General features: G+C 44.3%; 1 protein-coding gene across 2 annotated transcripts in view; it reads left to right on the top strand.

Moving 5' to 3' along the window:
- Window positions 1-16386, top strand: part of SYNE3 (spectrin repeat containing nuclear envelope family member 3) — a 104237-nt gene that overhangs the window by 65085 nt on the left and 22766 nt on the right. The gene's annotated exons all lie outside the window — the stretch shown is intronic.

Genomic DNA, 16386 nt, shown 5'->3' on the forward strand with positions numbered 1-16386 from the left:
TGGATGTGAATAGTTAACAATGCTGATGTAAGATATCCAAGGGCACATTGGTGCCCTTTTTCACTAGACTGCCTATCTGTGTTGATTCAGACAGAGAGAGGTTCCTGTCTTTACTTTCACACAGTGTATCATGCTTTCATACTTTTTACTTTACACATAGGAACAGCAACATTGATCTTAATTATCCAGTCATAAGCTCTGGTCAAATATCTCAGTATCCAATTATATGCATTACATAACAAATTTTCCATATGGCAAAATCAAGTAGCTTCAGGTCATCTAAATCTACATCGTTAAGCATTGCAAAATATCCATGTGGAACTTTTCCTCTTCCTTTTACCACATTGCTTATTTACCTTTAAATTTATACAACTATTCATATGGAGTAGCTCCCTTGAAATCCAAGGTTGGTTTTTTTCTCTCTATTCCCCTACTTGCTTTTGATATTGGGGCGGGGGGGGGAGGCAATTCGTGAAATAACTCTAGATGATAAAATTTCAAAGCCTTTTTAAAACTTCTTCTTAGCTTCAGATAATTTCTGGGAGCAACCAAGGCAAGATAATTATGAGGGTGGTTTAGAGAGCCCAAGATTCTAATTCAGCCATAGAAGTCTACAAGGTGAATTTGGATTCCCTCTGAGTCCAACTACCCAAAGGGTTGTTTGATGCAGGGAAAATACAAGGAAGCAAATCCATGTGTGGAATATGAATCTTTAAGTGTTGTGGAAAAAAATACAAGAAAGAAATGCAATAAATATAGTAAGATATAAAAGGATTAAAGAGTATACATTCCCAGAATTCATTGTTTTTGCAGGATTGCTGGCAACATTCCCATTCAAGGATGATTTCTTTCACATTTGTGTCTAGAATCATAAAACGGATACATATAAGCCAAGGGGCCTTAGATGCTTTGCCCTTCAAATAACCTTTTACAAATTAACTTGCCATCTACTGAGAAATCATTAAGTATCTGCTGCAAAACCTCTGTGTACTATATCACAAAGGAACCAGGAAATATATATAGTCTAACTTTACTCATATTAAGATGAAATATCTAATCCTAATATTTCTGTTACTTTGTTCATTTGTCTGGGGGTAAGGGATCTTCCTGAGATTGAAAGTGACCCAAAAGTTATATGAAATCTGAAAAATGGAGAACATGAGTTGCAAAACCTGCAGGTTTGTGTATATTATTGGTTATTTTTAGAAGTGAGTCCTAGAATTCTGCAGGGCTTATTCCTAGGTAAAGAGGCATCAGATTTCATTCTTAATCAACCTACAAGGACTCAAGAGGGAGTTATTTATTTCAACATTTTAAACAAGCCATAGGTAATGTCAGGACTTACATTCCTAGGGTGGATAAAAGCTTGCTTTATTTTATCCTGGTTGGAAATATTGCCAGATATTGAGAGAAATGTTTTTACGAAAAATGTATCAAAAATTCAAGGAACATATCAAGGCAATTTTTCATTATTGGTTGGAGGAAATATGAATTTTATTTGGATGTGTGGTTCTGACTGAGAAGCAATAGTTGCATCTGCCTATAATAACCAAGATTTTCTTAAAAATAGAGATGGCCATATGCAATGTAGTCCTGTGCATGTTTAGTTAGAAATAATTTCTACTGAGCAAAGTTGTGTGCATAGACTGAAATCCTAAGAGAGGTTTGTACAATACACCCATGTAAAATGCAGTTGGGTAGTTTGTAAATCAGTGGGTTGTGACAATACAGCAATCCGAATCAGGATACCTGGTTCAGATTAAGAATATACACTAATGTAATTTTGTCATAAACAAAAGTTTAAAAGATTAAAATGATAAATTGAAGATCCTGGATCCTGTGGCTTTTCCATAATTTGACAAAGAGCAGTAGTTCACTGGCTCCTTGCATTCTTCAGAGCATTGTAAAAACAAATATAAAAATAATGAAGATAAATGTTTACTTCCCTGTTGTGGAAAATATTGCCAAAATGTACTTAGCATTAATAAAAGATTGGGGTTTATTGGGGTTCAGAAATTTTGATTTGCTTTTCTATGTACAGTGCACAATCTTACTAAAGTTTTTTGCTATACAAATAATTAAGATCTTTTTAATTCACATTGCCTAACTGGCTTTCTTTGAGATGCTACAGGATGTCATCTCACAGTGTAAATTGAAAGGAAGGATATGCAATTTAATCTTATTTAGATGCTGTGTTATTACTGAAATTAGTCCAGCTGTCCAAGAGTAATATTAGCACAGCCCTTTTTATCCAACAGGCATTGAGTTCAGGTGTCCATTTTAAAAAACGTAGGAGTTATATGCAGAATGGCAAGAAATATAGTAGACATTGTCATACATTGAGAACAATTCCTAGAACCTGCTGCATTCAAAACAGAGACTTTGTCACTTAGCTGCAGGGTTTTTTTTTCTCTTCTTGCAAATAAGAAATTCAGCAATGATGAGAAATCTGGGATCCCTCAAATATGTCTGAATAAATTTCTCTGCACCTTGTATCATTGGCCACATTGGCTGGGATTGCAGGAACTGTAGTTTAGCAAAAGCAACAGAAGGTAGCACAGGGTACCTGTAGAACCACAACTGTAGCATTAGCATTTTTTGCTACCTAAGGGACTGTATTAATTTTGTAGGGGAATCAGTTAGCATATGTAGCTATTATACCACTTTGTTATACAGTATGTCTTGTTGTATTAAATCTCACTGCATACTTAGTAACCCTCTGAGAGCAATTAACTGAAAAGCTCCTTTTCTTGGCATTTCAGTGAGTTTCATGCCAGTTTTGAAAGATGTTCTTTAATCACAAGAATTGTGTTGTGATGTATCTAGAGACAAGAATTAAGGAAGGTTAATGAAAACCAGTCTTCCCCAGTCATTTTCCTCTGGAAGTATTGAATCTGTGATTTTTAGAATACAGAGCTGGAATAGCCAGAAGATGGCGGCTGAATATTCTGAGAGTCGGTGTTCCCAGTGCTTCTGAAGAATGCTGGATGGAAGAGGCTGCTGTAGACAACTCTAATGTAGGCAAAGTAAAGGAATGACTAGGCATAAAGCAGCTTGTTGTAAACCTGAAAGTCCTTGTTATGCAGGTAGTCCTCAACTCACAACTGTAATGGAGCATGTAAATTGTGACAGTCAAGCAAGGCACCCATGTGATTGCCTCATCTAATAACCCCAGCTCTTGTTTAGGGAGTTTGTGAATTCCAGATTGATTATATAGTACAAAGGCAACATAGCACTGTTCCAGAAGCAGGTGTCATTTCAGAGCAGCCAGAATTCATTGCAGCCAGTCCCAAAATGGTTCCACTTCTGGGACAGTGCCACATAGTCTCAATGTAGGGAGACCACATGGCGAATTGGCTGCTTCCCAAAGGAGATCTATGGAAAAGGTAAGTGACTGAGCCATAATGAGGGTATTGGGGAAGATGGTAGGGAACCCAATTATTATTGTTGATAATAATAATAATAACAACAACAACATCAACAATAACAATAACTAATTGTTATAACAATAACAAACTAATGCCATGAAAGCGAAGATACAAAAATCTACCGACAATCCAAATTGCTGACTTTGCAACAACAAAGTTGAAACTCTTTCACATTTAATATGTGAGTGCAGCAAAATCGCACAAACTGATTACAAAGCTAGACATGACCAAGTTGCTAAACTAATCCACTGGGCATTGTGTAAAAAATACGGCTTGCCTGTGTCCGAAACATCGTGGGAACATAGGGTGGAAAAAGTTGTCGAGAATGAGAGGGTGAAGATCTTGTGGGTCTTCCAAATACAGACAGATTGCCATTTGGAATACAACACGCCAGATATCACAGTTGCAGAGAACCGAAGCTTACAGCTGATTGATATCGCTGTACCAGGAGATGCCAGAGTAGAAGAAAAAGAACTGGAAAAAATTACGAAATACCGCAACCTGGCCATTGAAACTGCGCGATTATGGATGAAACATGTAACAGTGATACCCATTGTCATCGGGGCACTGGGAACTATGTCCAAAAACTTTACAAAACACATCAAGAAATTGCAGCTTCCTGCAATAACTCCAGCAAAGCTACAAAAAATTGTGCTACTCGGAACATCTTACATTTTAAGGAGATACCTGGTTGACACCTAGGATGCTGGCAGCAGCCCATGTCAACCATTAGTGCCAGTCAATTTGAGTGTTCAGTTGACTGAGTTTCATGTTTTATGAATAAAAGTTTTACAATAACAATAATAATAGAGTTGGAAGGGACCTTGGACGTCTTCTAGTTCCACCCCCTGCTCAGGCAGGAAACCCTATACCATTTCAGACAAATGGGTGTCCAGTCTCTTCTTAAAAACTTCCAGTGTTGGAGTAGTCACAACTTCTGGAGGCAGGTTGTTCCATTGATTAATTGTTCTAACTGTCAGGAAATTTCTCCTTAGTTCTAGGTTGCTTCTCTCTTTTATTAGTTTCCATCCATTGCTTCTTGTCTTGTCTTCAGGTGCTTTGAAAAATAGCTTGACTCCCTCTTCTTTGTGGCAACCCCTGAGATATTGGAACACTGCTATCATGTCACCCCTAGTCCTTCCCTTCATTAAACTAGACATCCTGTACCCAATTCCAGCAAATGTTCTTTGTATGTTTTAGCCTCTAATCATCTTTGTGGCTCTTCTCTGTATTCTTTCTAGAGTCTCAAAATCTTATTTACATTGTGGTGACCAAAACTGGATGCAGTATTCCAAGTGTGGCCTTACCAAGGCATTATAAAATGATATTAACACTTCATGTGATCTTGATTCTATCCCTCTATTAATGAAACCTAGCACTGTGTTGGCTTTTTTGGCAGCTGCAGCACACTGCTGGCTCATATTTGATTGCCCACTAGGACACCGAGATCCCTTTCATAGTTGCTACTATTGAGCAAGGTGACACCTATACTGTATCTGGTTTTTACCTATGCATTTGGATGGGGGGATGTTAGAGGGGGGCACTTCAGCATCCCTGTGGTTGGTCATTAGGACATGCAGATTGCCAAGCACCCAAATTTTGTTCACATTACTGCAGGGGTGCAACAGCAGCTGTAACTTTGGGCGGGGGTTGTAAATTTCTTTGTTCAGTGCCATCGCAATGAACAATCATAAGTTAAGGATTACCTGTATTGCATCTATCCTTCCTCTGGTCATTTGCATTTAAACTTGTTGTCTTCACAGGCATTCAGAAGAAGGCCTTGGCTTCAGATAGTGCAGTTCCCCTCTCACATTGCTAAACTAAGAAAGTAGCATTTTGACTGAGTTTCAATTTGTAATAAGCATGTATGCTTCCTACTCCTAGATCTTGCAAAGGCATCACAATGCTGAAGTTGTGACAGCCTGGGATTTCCATGGTAACTGACTGAATTATTAACACAAGATAACAGGCTCTGGTGGTGATCTGGCAAAAACCAAGGGAGAGGGTGGGAGGCCAAGTATTGCAAGAATTCTAAATTTGTAAAGACTTTTTTTTCTGTAGGTCTAACTTTGGGTGGCAGAGATGGGTTAGAAAGTTACATCCTGAGGGCAGATGCAAGTAGAAAGAACATTTATGTTTATATCCTACCTTTCTATGCAAATCAGTAGATGTATGGAGGTATATGGATTTTGTAATGGACATGTTTTGGAATAAGACTGGAAATCAATCATTGCTCACAAACTGTATTAAAAATCAGTCACAGATTAGACTCATATTACATTTAATTCTATCCAGGTTGATCATGAAAAAAGATTGTAGGCATAGAAAATCTGTTTTTTGTAGATTTTTTCCCCACCCAGTTTGAAAAAAAAGAGGGATATAAATTGAATTAGCATTTCCATTATTTATGTCTGATCTGGCTCAAAGTCAGTGCTTTCCCTACAATGTGAAAAGTCCCAATCTCTAACCTTGAAACTTCAGTAAGATGAGCTGGCCTCCTTGCTAAGATTCAGGATAATTTGTAATGGGAAGCACTAATACAGAAATACTTTGAATAATAACTCACCCTCTTTGGTAATAACTTCCTTCCTGATGTATTGGAGGACATTCCCTTTTTCACATGTTTCTTTTGTGCTCACATTACTGTCCAGAAGAAATGTAACCTGTAATATTTCCTGTAAGCCACCTTGAATCACCATGAGCAAGTAGGTAGCAATATAAACTTTCCAAATAAATAAATAACCACAGGCAATTATGTTTACTGATTATTAAATACGTTTGCTACTTGTTTGTTAAAGTTATTTACTGCCTATCTCACCATGGAATTACTCTGGGCAGCTTACAGTAGTAAAAGGGAGAACAAAATAGTAAAAAAATGTAAACAAATAAAAGCAAAGGAATGGAAACAATAAAAATAAACCTTACCTTTTAGCTTATCTGAGGATGCAAAGGAAATTACAACAATAAACCAAAGTATAAAACATACGACAAAGTTTTAAAGGATATAAAACACCACTGTAAAATCCATTAGAGTCAGAATCTTAAAATTAAGTTTAATATTAAAAATGGGACCAGGAATAGCTTTCCCCATCGCAATGCTAAAGAAAAGGAAGTTGCTGTACTTAGAGCCACTCAAAGAAGAGCATGAACTGGCAACTTGGAGGTTATAAGCAGTCCCCGACTTAACAATGGTTCATTTAGTGATTGTTCGAAGTTACAACAGCACTGAAAAAAGTCACTTATGACTGTTTTTTACACTTATGACTGTTATTGCATCCCCATGGTCACATGATCAACATTCAGACATTTGACAACTGACTCATATTTACGACAGTTGTAGGGATCGTGTGATCACCTTTTGCGACCTTCTGACAAGCAAAGTCAATGGGGAAGCTATATTCACTTAACAACAGTGTTACAACAATAGTGATTAACAACTGCAATGATTCACTTAACAACTGTGGCAAGAAAGGTTGTTAAATGCAGCAAAACTCACATAATTGTCTCACTTAGCAACAGAAATTTTGGACTCAATTATAGTCGTACGCCAAGGACTACCAGTATGTGCCAGCCTGAGAGGACAGCTGACAGTCCTGGAATTTCTGTAGGTAGCTCTTGCCACTTAACCATTAATCAATTAATTCAAATTACTAAAGAAAGCACTTTTTCAGAAGTGCTGTCTTCTGTTCCAGTTCCAAATTTGGTGGATTTCATATTTCATAACTTTCCCTCTATCTGCTAATCAAATTTGTCCGGCAAAGCTATAAATAGGAATATATTGATGATATGAACTCAGATCCTTAAGTCATATGCTTTGTGTTGTATACTGGGTTCATTGCTTGATTGACGAGACAAGGCAAGTGAGTTCAGCAAGAATCATTCTTTATTTGCTTACTGGAACTGAACTGAGAAACAGGGCTGCGAATGCAGCTATTTATACCCTGGCCTCTAGGTGGCGGCCAATAGGTTTAAAGCAACCTATTGCCACCCTAGAAGCAGCCAATGGCGGCGCTGGAGACGGGTTGTCTGAGGAGCTGGGAGCCGTTAGCCAGCTTCCCTGCTTAAACAACCTTCCAGCAGTTAACCCCACGTGATACTCTTTAGTAAGACAAAACTCAATACATTACACTTTGTTTTCTGATTTTGCTTCTTGCCTCCTCATTTGCATTTAGTATAGCCACCCCTACTCTGAAATATTTAGAGGTCAAGGATGTTTGATAAAATTCTACCACTAACACTTAACCATTGGATATTTTCTTCTTGGGTCCCAAGAGTCAAATGAGTTAAGAAACCAACTGCCTAATTTATTCACTTAAGGGTAGGAAAATTCATGTCCAGTTGTCAAGGACATAAAGACCATTACTTTTTTAAAAAACCACAGTAAGATTCAGGATTGGTGTTGCAAAGAAAATATAAAAAAATATTACCAGCACATCAAGAATTCATGTTCAAGAGATAGGTCATTCTATGAGTGTCTGCCTCTTATGCTTCAAGGTTAAGACACAACTTTGATTCAGATGCTTTGCATGCTTATTGAGGTTTCCCAGGCTCTGTTTGAAGTTAAGACTCACTCACTCTGAAAATCTATCAAGAGTAAAAGAAACATAGGAAGGGCAATAGACCCAAAATAGCAGTAACCTTTTAAAGCATGGGAATGTTTCATTTCTCTGCTGAGAACTTTACCTAAGAAAAAGCAACATAACCCTTTTGATCTTAGAATCTCCCCACCCCATCACTCCATTGCATCCTTTTCTCGGCATTGTCTAAACAAAACTGCCAACTTCAAATGGATGAATATTTAAATTTCTATTTCTTCAACATCTTATGAACCAACATTCTTCATCCTAATGCTTGTCAGATGTTCGGGACCATAGCTTTTAGAATCCCCAAAGCCATGTAAATGTGCTCTCAACATGTAAGGAGAACACCAGGTCATGAGAAGCTGCTATATACTTTGGAAATATTCCTTGTCTTAGAGCAGAGGTCTCCAACATTTTGGGCACCAGGGACCAGTTATGTGGAGAGAGATTTCTCCATGGACCGGAGGGGGTGTGGTTTTGTGTGCTGTCTGCATCCTGTGGATGAGGCTTTCCTTGTTTGTGTGGACCGGTTGCTAGCATGTCGGGCCCGGTACTGGTCTACGGACTGGGGGCTGGGGACCCCTGTCTTAGAGCATAGCCATCCCATAAAGCCCATTTTATTTTGGATATTCATCCTTGCGTATTTCAGCCATAAACTCTATTACAAAAATATATTTTAGAAACAGTTGCTATAATTATTTTTCAATGAATCTGGAAGATGTTATTTATAGCTACGGCCCAAGAGATTGGTAGGCCAACTCCTGAAACTTGTTTATCCATTTATAGAATTAGTGCAGCCTGCTTTGAATACTAGGGGAGCCTGATTCATTTCAAAACAGTTCAGTAAGGTTTTCAAGCAAAATGAGAAATTATAATTAATAGAAACCGTCTCAGGTGAGTTTGCAAAAGGAATGCATGTGCTAGCCCAGGGGTCTTTAAACTTGGCCCTTTTAATATTTAATTTAATTTAATATTTGCATTTGTATACCGCCCTTTCCCTGAGGACTCAGGGCGGTTTACAGGGAATTAAAAATCAAAACATACAAAAGTTAAAACCAATTAAAAAGCATTAAATTCACCCTGTACATTAAAACCCCAGTTAAAATTTTCTCCTCAGCCTGGGCCCGAGAGCTCAAAGAGCCAGGTCTTCAGGCCCCGGCGGAATGATCGGAGGTCGGGAGCAGTCCTCAGCTCTACCGGCAGCTGGTTCCAGAGGGCAGGCGCTCCCACTGAGAAGGCCCTATCCCTGGGTGTCACCCGCCGGCAATCTCTCACCGGCGGAACCCTGAGCAGACCCTCCCTGTGGGAGCGCACTGGGCGAAGGGCGTTTGATGCCGGCAGCAGGTGTTCCCTCAAATAACCCGGACCCAGGCCATGTAGGGCTTTATAGGTGATAACCAGCACCTTGAATTTCACCCGGAGGGCAACCGGAAGCCAATGCAGCTCGCGGAGTAGAGGTGTTACATGGGAGTATCGGGAAACCCCCATTACAACTCGCGCGGCCGCATTCTGCACCAGTTGAAGCCTCCGAGTGGTCTTCAAGGGCAGCCCCATGTAGAGAGCGTTACAGTAGTCCAAACGGGAGGTCACAAGCGCATGAGTGACTGTGCGTAGGGCGTCTCGGTCCAGATAGGGACGCAACTGGCGCACCAGGCGAACCTGTGCAAAAGCCCCCCTGGTCACGGCTCCTATGTGATCTTCAAAATTGAGCCGTGAATCCAGGAGGACGCCCAAGTTGCGAGCCCTATCAACGGGGGGTAACACCTCACCCCCCATCGTTAGAGGTGGAATAACTTGGTTAACCCGAGACGCCGATATGCACAGCCACTCAGTCTTGGCGGGATTGAGACGAAGCCTGTTTCTCCCCATCCAGACCTGAACCGCCTCCAGGCACCGGGACATCACGGAGAGGGCATCACTGGGTTGGTTCGGGGTGGAAAGAAAAAGTTGGGTATCATCAGCGTACTGGTGATACCCCACCCCAAAACCACGAATGATCTCGCCCAGCGGCTTCATGTAGATGTTGAACAGGAGGGGCGAGAGAACCGACCCCTGAGGGACTCCACAAATGAGAGACCTCGGGGCGGATCTCTGCCCTCCTGTCAACACCGACTGCGAGCGGCCCTGGAGGTAGGAGGAGAACCACCGTAGGACGGTGCCTCCCACTCCCAACCCCCTGAGACGCCGCAGCAGGATACCATGGTCGATGGTATCGAAAGCCGCTGAGAGATCTAATAGGACCAGGACAGAGGAGCAACCCCTGTCCCTAGCCCTCCAGAGATCATTCACCAGCGCGACCAATGCCGTCTCCGTGCTGTGTCCGGGCCTGAAGCCCGATTGGTACGGGTCCAGATAATCAGTTTCCTCCAGGAACAGAGGGAGCTGATGCGCCACCACACTCTCAACAACCTTCGCCAGGAAGCGAAGGTTGGAGACTGGACGATAGTTGTTTAAAACAGCCGGGTCCAAAGCAGGCTTCTTGAGGAGGGGTCTCACCACCGCCTCCTTCAAGGCGGCAGGGAAGACACCCTCCTTCAAAGAAGCAGTTATTACTGCATGGAACCAGCCTCGTGTTCCCTCCCGAGCCGCATAAGCTAGCCAGGAGGGGCACGGGTCCAACAAACAGGTGGTGGAGCTCAGTCTCCCCATGATCCTGTCCACATCATCAGGGGAAACAGGGTCGAACTCAGTCCAGATAACGTGCTCAAGACCGCCTGATTCCTCCACATCAGACTCTGCCCAGTCAGAGTCCAAGCCGGTCCGGATCCGAGCGATTTTGTCCGTCAGATGATGACTAAACTCCTCGGCTCGTCCCTGCAAGGGATCCTCCCTCACCTCCTGGTTAAGGAGGGAGCGAGTCACCCTAAACAGGGCGGCCGGGCGATTATCTGCGGACGCGATAAGGGCGGCAAAGTAGTTAGACTTCGCCGTCCTTATCGCCGCAAGATAAGACCTTATGAAGGTTCTTAACTGCAATCGGTCGGATTCGGATCGGCTGGATCTCCAACCGCTCTCTAGACCTCGTCTCCGACGCTTCATCTCCCGGAGCTCCACAGAGAACCATGGAGCCCAACGGGATCTGCGCCGAGTCAGAGGTCGCATGGGTACAACACAGTCGAGTGCCCTGGTGGCAGCCGTTTCCCAGGCCTCCACCAGAGCATCGACTGGGCTGTGGGTAAGGGTGATAGGTATCGGCCCAAGCGCCCTCTGGAACCGGTCCGGGTCCATTAGGCGCCTGGGGCGGAACCACCTGGTCGGTTCCGCCGCCCAGCGGCGGGGGATGGCATGACGGAAAACCAGCCTCAGGAGGTGATGATCTGACCATGACAGAGGGGTGATGGACGGAGAACCCCCTCCCAGATCATCCAACCACTGTCCAGACAGGAACACCAGGTCGAGAGTATGATCCCCCTCGTGAGTAGGGCCCTCAATAACCTGGGTCAGGCCCATGGCTGTCATGGAAGCCATGAACTCCCGAGCTAACTCCGACGACCCCCCCAGTGATGGCAGGTTGAAGTCACCCAGGACTATAAGCCTGGGGAACTCCACCGCCAACCCTGAGAGGGTGTCGAGCAGCTCAGGCAGGGCTGTTGCCACACAGCTGGGCGCCAGGTATGTGAGCAACAAGCCCAACTGAACCCGAGGACCACATCTCAAGAGGAGGGATTCACTCCCGGCCATCTGGACAATGGTGGCCTCCCGGGGACACAAAGTCTCCCGAATAACCACTGCCACCCCACCACCCCTGCCCTGAGCCCGTGGCTGGTGCAGCACCCGGAAACCTGGCGGGCATAACTCGGTGAGAGGCACCCCTCCCTCCGAACCCAACCAAGTTTCCGTGATGCACGCTAGATCCGCACATTCCTCCTCGATCAGATCACGGATGAGGGGAGCTTTGTTAACTACGGATCTAGCGTTAAAATAGACCAACCTGAGCTCAGGGGCCTGATCACCCTCATCCCCGGGTAGGAGGGTGCTAACCGGAGGGTCGGAGCGCGCCACCGCTCGGAGATAGCGGGGGCGCGATCCCAGATGTTGATATGGCCCTCCGCGCAAACACCTGCTGCCATACCCTATCACCGTGGGGATTCGATGCCCCACCCCCACATTCCCAGCGCCAGCAGCCACCTCCCCCGACCCCGTCCCGTCGGGACCTCTAACAGGTCCAGACTGAGTGCCGGTTACAGATTCCTTCCCCACCCTCCCCTTCCTCCCCCTCCCTAACCTCTTAAAATAACCGGCTAAGAATCTTATCAGGGGCCTCTTAGCGCGTCTTAACTCGAGGCCCCTGTCCAAGCCCAACCACCTCTCGGAGTCCCAAAGCTTGGACCCGTCATTAAGGGGAGTATGGAAACAGGCGACAGGTCGCGCCCATGAGGCAGGAACCGCCCTAAGGGCATACAAATCCGCTTCGGAATAACGATAGATCATATTGCGCTCGAATAGTCTCTCAGGGCCGATGTTGCAAATATATCCAGAGGATCGCTCGTTGATGGTACATAGATGGAGAAAGAAAAAGTCCAGTGGGCGTATCTCTCAATCTGCAAAGCCATCTCAGCTCTCACCTGAGATGGAAATCCAAAAGACAACCTCAGCCGTCCTCTCACTCCGGCTGAGGCATCTGACTGGAGCAGAGAGAGAAAAGGGGATCCTGAGCCAGGCCCACCCCAACTGGTCTCTCACACCAGTGAGGTGGACGCTGACCAGTCCAAAACCGTCCTCCCACCACGGTTCGGTCCCGTCCACATTGGACTATCAATAGGGAGATCTTAATTCCCATCAGGTACGGAGCCAGTCATAACGCCTGCCTGGCAGCAAAAAAGTAAAGGACAGGGAGGCCAGGCCTCTGTTGATCCTCACACCGCCAATCAGCGCCGTCAGTCAATGCCCGTCCGCCAGTCCAAACCATCTCCAACGGAGGAAAGAGGTAGTCCCAGCAGCTATATTGAATCAAAAAGTTCGCTAGCATGTCCGCCGAGGCCGATGACCAGGCCCACAGTCTGCAACCACCATCCGGGAGGAGAAGGAGGCTCCGCACCGCAGAAAACGGTGCCAGCCAGCCAATGGTAGTAGAAGAATCTCCGTCCGGTGGGATCATCGCCGCTGCCCCTCCAACAACAGAGGGTATCCACGGCGAGCAAGCAGAGGAAGGAAGACAGGCAAGGCGTCCCGGGCTTCCCGGCGCTGTAATAGTGCTCGGCGCCATAACGGAGCTCAGCAGGTCGGCAGGAAATTCTCAGCGCTGCTCGTTCAAATCAGCAGGCCGCTGGTTGGGGGGGGGCTCAGCGTCACGAAAAGCAGCGCCCAGCAGCTGTTCCAACAATCCCCAATCCCCAAAGCTGCCTCAGCCCGCGAGCAGATGGAAACAAAGCAGACGTCCCGAGCTTCACGACGTGGCAGCGCTCAGCACCATGATGAGGCTCAGCAAGTCGACAGACAGTTCTCGGCACCGCTCGCTAGAATCCACAAGCCGCTATTTCGGAGGGGGGGGGCTCAGCGCCACAGGGAGCAGCGCTTAGCAGCTGTTTTAAAAACCCCCGAGTCCCGGAGTAGCCACAACCAACAGCAGCACAAAGTCGCCTCGGCCAGCAGCAGATGAAAAAGCAGGGCTGACATCTCGGGTTTCACAGCGTAGCAGCGTTCGGCGCCATCATGGGCCGGCAGGTTGACAGGCGGCAGATATCAAAAGCCGCTAGCTCGAAGGGGGGGGGATCAGCACCGCAGAAAAACAGCGCCCAGCAGCTGTTTTTAGACCCCCCACCCCCAGAATCGCCTCGACATACCGTGGGCTTCCCCGAGCTAAATCCTTTGAAGCCCTCAAAGAGCGCCCGAAGCCTAAGTTGCGGCCGTCGCCATCTTGGGCAGGAAAAAAACAAAAAACTCCTGGACTTCAACTCCCAGAATTCCTTAGCCAGCGTGCCTGGCTGAGGAATTCTGGGAGTTGAAGTCCACAAATCATAAAAGGACCAAGTTTGAAGACCCCGGCACTAGCCTAATGAACCATGTAACCTCATTCAAGGTATGAAAAATGCAACCAATGCCTCCCCTGCTGTTCCCTTGGTACTATCCTGTGACCAACAAGCTGCAGAATTTCCCCTCTAGGAAAGGATTTGGTAAAGCAGCCAAGTGGGAAGCAGAGCAGATTAGATTCACTCTTAGTTCCTCAGAGATTAGCTCCTTGGAGCCAGTTTGGTCTAGTGATTAAGGTGCCAGGCCAGAAAGCAAGAGACCATGAGTTAGCCAGGAAAGCCAGCTGGATGACTTTGGACCAGTCACTCTCTCTCTCTGTCTCAGCCCAACCGACCTCACAGAGTTGTTGTATGGAAAATAAGAGGAGGAAGGTCTGTTGGATATCCTCACTGCCTTGAGTTATTTATAAATATAATAAAGGTGAGACACAAACAAATAAAATAAATAGAACAGCAAATGTAGCTGTCAAATCTTCAAACAATTCTGGCTACAGCCATCATCACTTCCTTTTCAGTTGCCACAGCAATGGGAGGGGGGGAGATGCATTCTTCTGGCTTAGTCATAACAATAACTTTCTTGTGAGAACCAAGGTCAAGTTTTGGCGGGATGGAACTTCCATTAGAAAACCCACCAAAGTAACTGGGATTGTGATTTATGACATATTACAGGGGTGGGGGTTTCAGCTTGTTACCATGTAACCTGGAGGGGGGGGGATTTTCAGTCTTGGTTTCACCTCTGTTTGTGCCGATACCATGTAGTTATTGTTGTTTGAGGAAAGCAATTGCCTCAGAGTTCTTATTGCTACTGGTCTCATCTATCGGAACCATGACAGTAGCCTCCAAGGTGACTTTTTGTGATACCATTGTATTCAATGTGTAGAAGGTGTTACATCTCTGCTGTTGTTAAGCAAAAACAGGTACTGGTCATGTTTTCTGGTACAGGCCGTGTTTTCATTTTGGTCCACATTTCTTTTCACATATCTTTATTATAATGAGCCTTTGCTAAGCAGCAGACATAACGAACGCTACTGAATTGAAGTCAAATTTCATTATCTGTTCCACTTCCTGGCAGCTTGAAAAATATAAGATTGTACAAGAAACAATAATGATTTTAAAAGATCGTAATGGCAGGGGGGAACTTTCTGCTGTCCTCCAATAATTAAGATGAGCAAGTGCTTCTGATGCTAAACAAACCAACATGATAGATGTCTCAAATGCAGGAAATGCACATAAGTAAGAAACATTTTCTGCCAGGAGGAAAGAGCGCGAAACGTGCACTTCAATATAATTCAATTCCTGCCTGGCATGAAAACCTTTTGGGAAAATTGTAGCCAGCACTTGACAATCACAAAACGAGTATTTAAAAAAAAATCCAGTGTTTTCCCTCAAGGCAGAAAAATTGCCTGGAAAAGTTATTTCATAATACATAATGTTTTCTTAGAGCCTGAAGTGTTGGCAAGCTAATATTGAGTTGATCCAGGTTTTTTGACTGCTGGAGAGAGATTTTAGGCACTTTAGAAATGTTTGCCTTTTATGTTCACTACTTGTTTTCTAAAGGTTGTGGAGCAGGCCACTACAGAAGCTTTGCTTATAGTATTCACACAGAAGATACTATTCAATATAATTTTTTTTAAAAAAAATGGCTTGTGTTATTCAGCAATTGTTGAAAGTTGGTTAATAATCAAATGCCTTATAAATGTACAAGGCACCTGATGTGCAGGTTTTTAAAGAGGAAATTGCATCTGCTGAAGAGATAGCAGTTAAGTAAATTGGGGCAAAGAAGAAAAGGATCAGTGTTAATTTATTTTGTTCTTTACAGTATTTACAGGCCATTCCAATCAATTAAGACTCTGGGCAGCAAAGAAATCAAAATATAAATAGTAATAGCCAAATAGTAATAGTAATAAAGTTGGAAGGGATCTTGGAGGTCATCTAGTCCAACCCCCTGCTCAAGCAGGAAGCCCTATACCATTTCAGACAAATGGCTGTCCAGTCTCTTCTTAAAAACTTCCAGTGTTGGAGCATCCACAGCTTCTGGAGGCAGGTTGTTCCACTGATTAATTGTTCTGTCAGAAATTTTTCCTTAGTTCTAGGCTGCTTCTCTCCTTGGTTAGTTTCCATCCATTGCTTCTTGTCTTGCCTTCAGGTGCTTTGGAGAATAGCTTGAAATAGATAGAAACAGCATTATATGTCCAGAAGAAATGTTCATAATTTGAGATGAACACCCAATGGAATAGTATGGTTAACAATCTTGTGGAATTTGAGAAGCCAAGGGTCCAACATATCTCTTGAGAAAGAATGTTCTAGGGCAGGGGTGTCAAACTGGTGGCCCATGGGCCAGATGCATCATGTACAGGCCACGCCCACCCCAGCTCCACAGAGGCAAAAAACATAATACATCACAATACA

Source organism: Vipera berus, assembly GCF_964194415.1.
Source record: "Vipera berus genome assembly, chromosome: 1".
NCBI classification, from domain to species: Eukaryota; Metazoa; Chordata; class Lepidosauria; order Squamata; family Viperidae; genus Vipera; species Vipera berus.